This window comes from Poecilia formosa, unplaced genomic scaffold (assembly GCF_000485575.1).
Source record: "Poecilia formosa unplaced genomic scaffold, Poecilia_formosa-5.1.2 Scaffold543, whole genome shotgun sequence".
NCBI lineage: Eukaryota > Metazoa > Chordata > Actinopteri > Cyprinodontiformes > Poeciliidae > Poecilia > Poecilia formosa.
In genome coordinates, this window is record NW_006800482.1 from 173,825 (window position 1) to 179,951 (window position 6,127).

The window sequence follows — 6,127 nt, forward strand, 5'->3', positions numbered from 1 at the left end:
CCCTCCGTCGTCTTCCTCTCTGTAGTCTTCCTCTCCGTCGTCTTCCTCTCTGTCGTCTTCCCCTCCGTCGTCTTCCTCTCTGTAGTCTTCCTCTCCGTCGTCTTCCTCCTAACCCTTCAGGGATCACACCCTGAGGTAAACACCTGGTCAGAACCAAAGTCACAATATGGGTGGAGTCACCATTCAAAGTATTAAAGTGCTGAAAACAGAGCAGTCCAGAGTCTGGATGTTTTCTGCCCCAAGGGGCGGCCAAGCTTCAACGCTGGAGGTTTATTGTTGGGAAACTCTCTTCATATTTCCAACCAACCCAGCAGCATCTGTAGTCTAACTTTGACATTTCTTGCCTCCAATTAATCACATTTTTCTCCTGAAGTCTTCTAAGAAACTCTTGGAGACAGTAAACAGCTTTGCTCTGATAGAAAATCCAGCCGGTGGCTTCATGTGTTTCTCTTCTTTCCTGATTTGTTCTTCATTGACATTTATCTGCTCCAGAGTGACACCCAGTGGTCAAACAGAGCTATGAAGTGATTAAACAGAAGAGTGTTGAACGCACGCCAACCTTTAAATGAAACGACTTCAGATGAGTAAACATTTTTTCTAGAGAATATTTTAAGAAGCTTCACTTCTAATTAGGGTGAATATTTATCACACACTGTGTGTTTAATTTGCTTGGTGACTTTCTGATAAGTTATGTGTGTAACTAACACAACCCTGCTGTCAGACGCTTTCTTGTGCATTTGCTTTGACTTTAACAGACAGGCCTTCAGCGCTGAGATGAATGAGAGGGCAGATTGTGTTGAAGCTGATGAAGTGTCCTGATGCTCATTAGCCGCTGGGCGATAAGCTGATGGATGCTGCTCACTTTTTAGGCGGTGCTCTTGTAATGATGAATGCGCTTGTGTTAAAAGGCAGCTCATCTCCATCCTTTCTGCTATCTTTTTCCTTTCAATGTTTATTGAATTATTTAGTTTAATAAAGAAAGCCTCGTTAAAGCCAAGGAGCAGAGCAGTAAGTGTTATTAATGCTCCAGCCATTAATAATGAGCTGGTCTGGGTAAAACCTGCTCAGGTAAGGCAGCATTTTAACAAAAGAAAATCATCACCCAGACTTGTTTGGTCATTTATCAAAGTATGGAAATGAAAGGAAAGTTTCCGGGTCGGACCAATGAACCCCTGCTGGTGGGATCCAGTTAAACCTGGAGCCTCCAGATCTCCATTTAATTCAGACTGACTTACTGGAACCCAAGTCACGTTTTAATTTAAACTAAATTTACTGAAAGAATCATTTTCCAGGATTGAAGCTTGTGGTCATGGCTTGGTGCTAGCTTTATTTCTGGAAACGTTTTCTTTCTCGATTCATGCCAACATTAGAAGGTGCTATCTGAAGATTTGCAATGTGTTTTATTTCTCACCTTCCATCATCTCACTTTTTGTTTTGTTGCTTTATTCAGTTCATTTTTCTTACAAATTTACTGGGAAAACATGTTTGTTCTTCAGTTGGGTTTTATTTGCTTTTTCTACAAATCTGATGCTTGTTTGCTAATTTCTCAACCAGCCGTCTCTCAGCCCTGAACCTTTGAGTCGTAGAGAAAAGGGAGGAACTTGAGGCTCAACGTTTGCTGTGGCAGCTGTGAAATATGGCCGAAAACCTGGTGGCTTAAATCCTGGCTTACTTCAGTAAACTGCTGCAGTCTCTGCTTTAGAGAGGCTGGAAGACTGTTTGGCCACAATACTGGTTTGAAATGGCATGTTCATATTCTCAGCAGATTGTGGTAAGATTCATCGCTCACGTCCAGAGAAGACCAGGACAGTACATAGAGGAAAACATGAGCTGTTTGTCAGAAAACAGAGCCCATTAATCAGAAATCCAGAGTTTTGCGGGTCGTGTGAGAGAGCAGAGGTCCGGTTAGAAGAGGTGGCAGGGAAGGAGAAACCCAGCTGCTGGTTCCAGGAGCCTTGAGAGGTTCTGGATGAGATCCAGAGCAGCAGAGCAGCCTGGCAGGTGACGAGGCAACAGGTGAGTTCTTCCATGAAATCAGACTAAAAATAGACTGGATCCGTTGTAGGAAACACCGATGGAGGCAGAGAGGAAACAGGAAGCTGGTGACGTAACAGGAAATGATCCCAGAGGCTCGGAGGCTAAACGCTAACATTTAGATTGGGCTTTAGTTGAAGACTGATGGGGATTTTATTTCAGGTTAATATCTCATGACTCTTAATGTCTTCAATGTTAATCACAGCATGGGCCGGTCTGAACCAGCACACACTGAGCCAGGTTCTCTGGAGAAAAACGCTTCAGTGGTTCTGGACTGAGGAGGGTTCCAGGTTTTTCCTCTTTTTGTTCCTATGAAACTCAAACCGTCAGCCTTCTGGCAGAGCTTTACTCTGATCTGTTCGACATTTTAGACCATGCATAGCTTAAGCTAGCCTGACAGTGATTTTACCCCAACAGTGGATGGAGATGTGGCTTTTTCTCCAGAACCATCTGGGCCTTCAGAGCGCGTAGACTTTAAGGAAAGGCTGCATTAGGTCCCCTGGTGAGACACTCATTCTGAATAAAAATGACTTTATTACAATCTAAACCAGGTCAAAAACCCTGACATACTTTCCTCTGGGAAACACCGATCAGTTGGCTGGTATTGGCAGAATATTTGTTAAACGGTCTGGAGATGTCAGGGTCTTTGGGTTTTTATGGGTTCTTAGTTCTGATCATTTCCGTTTCCACCTGCAGCCTGTCGGCCCATCAGCCCGGCTCTGATCCAGTGCTCACTCTCCTAGTATTGAATCTCCTCTCCTGCTTTCTGGTTCCTCGCAGTATTTTCCAGTTAAACTCTGCTTTCTTGTGCACATGGATTCCTGTGGTTTTGGTAAGTTTTATATTCATTTTTCATTAAATGATCAAATGCATTTGCTGCCTGTCTGCATTTGGGTCTTACTTCATTTCTTCACATCATGACCAAAGGTAAAATGTGATTCAAAAGAAATTCTGAAATATAATTAGTTGAGTTTGACAAAACTAACAAACCTTTATTGTATTTCGATGGGACCAGCGGCACTAGGACTTTTCTAAGACCTGCTGCTATGTCCTTACTGGGCATAAACCAGTAAAACCAGAATAAAGCTGGTTCTGGTTCCTTATGCTACAGGACCTAGAACCAGGGAGAATCCTAAACTAGGTTTCCTGTCTAAAGTCCAATTGACGTGAAACCAGGAAGTCGTTTCAGTTCCTGTGGCTGAATCACAAAACGTCACAAATCATTTCCAGTGACTGTTTGTTGCTCGTTTGCTGTTCCCACCACCACCAGTGATTATGTTGCCATCAACTCAAGCACTGTGAGCTGCGTCGGCGCCGAGATGTTCCAGACCATAAAGTTGACCATCAAACTGCAGTCAGAACAAACAGACTTTAAATCAGAGCAAAGTTAGTTTAGTGATCGAAATTATTAGAAAATAAGATTAAAAGAAACTAAAATATAATAGAAAATAAATGTAAACAACAAATCTACTGGTGATGAACTAATCAGAAAGTTGATTACACTTTTTTATGGAAACATTTTTATTCTCTGCAATGTTAACTTTCATCCTTTTCATGCCAACAAAACATCAAACTAACATGTTTGATTTCTGTGGCTTCGACCAGGACTGAAGTGATGATGATGATAAAGGGTCATTTATTATGTTTCTGAAAATCTGCAGCAAAGTAACACAAAAACCAGCAGGATTTGTACAGAGGGAGGAATAAATGCAGGCGGTATCTGTGGGTGAAGCGTGGTTATTATTAGGTTATCATTTCATAGAGTGAGAAGCAGCCGATCAGAGCAATTGATTCCCAGCTGGCAAGAACAAGCAGCCTCTGAGATGATGCTCAGATTAGGCCAAGCAGCAAGATTAGTTCATCAATAACGCAAATGAAAAACAATCTCTCTTTATCTCCTCAGCTCCGCGTCTGTTTGCAAGAATCCTTTAACCCCGGCTCAATTTCTGCTTCTGTGAAAATTCCTCTTTGGTGAATAAATCAATGAAGCGTCACCTGGCCTCTGATGCTGCTGCTTTCTGCTTCTGGGGACATATTTCTAAAAACCGTATATTACATGTTCAATCAATCAATCAATCATTATTGCCATTGATGTGGTGACAGAAATATTATGCAGTTATTAAAACTGTTTAATAATCTTGTTTTTTCTTGACAGGAGAAATGATTCCATGAAGAACTCAACGCTTCACCAGCAGGGCGGGAAGAAACCTGAAGCGATCGCTCCACACTAAAACATGCAGGAAATATTCTCAACCGAGATCATAAAGACATCAACAATGCTGGAGCTTTGACTGAACCGCCTGAACTCAAACCCACCTGCAATAAATTTACCAACTTCTTTGCAGAGAAAAAAAAGGAGCATTAATCTGAACATCCAAACTAAATCCAGAATCTGAACCCAAACGATGAAGCCATGCAGCTCCTCTTCCTGCTGTCTGGACATCGACCCACACCTCTCCTTCAGACAGTCCAGCCTTCATCCATCGGATCTGAATAATAAACTCGTGGCTCTCATCAGGTGAACCAGCAGATGTCAAACCTCTGATAAAAACAAATCCCTGCTGCCGACCTCTGACCTCCCCTTCATCAGCATCGTTACTGGAAAATCTGTTTCAGCAGTTAAGCAGCCGCTTTCAGTCTGGTTTCCATGGTTACCACAGCACCGAGACCGGCCTAGTCAAAGTGTTCAACGACATCCATATAAACACAGACGGTGGAAGAACCACAGAGCTGGTTCTGGTTCTGTTGGACTTCAGTGTTGATCATGTTACTGAACCGACTGGAGAGCTGGGTTGGACTCTGGTCCAGAACTGGGTCTGACAGAACAGGGATTTCACTGTGAGTTTGTATCTCGAGTCCTGGGGCTCCTGCTGTCCACAGCGGCCTCATAGCTCAGGGTCGGGCCAGAAGCTTCCAGCTGAAGGACACCTGACCTCTGACACATTATGACATCATTAGCATGAGAGCAGATCCTCCATTTCCCCACAGAGGTGAAGCAGCAGCTGGCCGAAGACCTGCGCCTGGTAGATCAGCAACAATCAGGAAGATTTCTGAGTCCATAAACAGTAAAAAGACTTCTTAACTATTTATTATAATCAGTTAGTCTGCATGGAGAGAGCTGCTTCAGCTCCATCTGGTGTTTCAGTCTAATGCTAACGCAGCCACAGAGCTAATCCATCGCTGACTGTACAACATGGGAAGGAGGTTCACCACCGATCCAGAACCCTCTTCAGGAGCTTGTTTACACTGGATCCATTTCATGCAGCTCTCTTCATGACCTCTGACCTGTTTGCTTTGGTTGAACTCCTTGACCTTTGCTAGTATCGGATGAGCCTCACAGTTTCTGCAGATTTCATAATAAAAGTCGAGTTTAATCCATTCATATTGCAGAGTTTGGTACAGATCGCGCCACGTTGCTCTTCAGACCACATGAAGTAACGGAGGGTTGGGGTCGAGCTGCGCAGCTCGCAGTGGAAAACTGAAGAAGAGTTTACCTGGACAGGTAAACTCGAGTCCGGCTCAGGGAATTATTTATTTATTGACATTTAAAATAATAAATTATTATCCTCTTATGTGAACTAATAGACTTATTGGTGAAAACTAAAATGAACTTAAAATTAGATGAAAGCTTTAATGAACTTTAATGGATGGATGCCTGTAGTAATTTCTGTCACAAACGTCAAACTGCTCTCTGCAGGATCAGACGCTTGTTTTTCTTGTCATGATGTAAAGAACATGAGACAAGTTGTTTCATATTCACAGGAAGTCCAGCGCAGAAGCTACCAACCTCTCCTGCAGATTCTAACAGTTTCTGACCTGTCAGATTATAAAACCTGCACTGATGTGTAACCCAGGTTAAAATAGCCTCTTCATAAAAATAATAGTAAATTAGATAAATAGGAAATAAATAAATAGGAAAATAAATAGGGAATTAATCGATCTTAAAATTGTTATTCTCTTATTCTGAAGGGTCGCATTTATGTGTAACCCACGTGACTAGCTTCAGCCAATCGGGTTACTACGTTCTCTGACATGAGAGAAAGCAAGCAGAGAGCGTAAAGCAAGCAGAGAGCGTAAAGCAAGCAGAGAGCGT

At 42.6% G+C, this 6,127-nt stretch overlaps 1 long non-coding RNA gene across 1 annotated transcript in view; it reads left to right on the plus strand.

Annotated features, from left to right (window-relative positions):
* Positions 1-5,451, plus strand: part of LOC107834186 (uncharacterized) — a 9,171-nt gene extending 3,720 nt beyond the window's left edge. The window contains exons 2-3 of the long non-coding RNA XR_001659966.1: positions 2,731-2,866; positions 4,190-5,451. This is a non-coding gene — a long non-coding RNA (uncharacterized LOC107834186). The remainder of the gene's footprint in view (positions 1-2,730; positions 2,867-4,189) is intronic.
* The last annotated feature ends 676 nt before the right edge of the window (positions 5,452-6,127 follow it).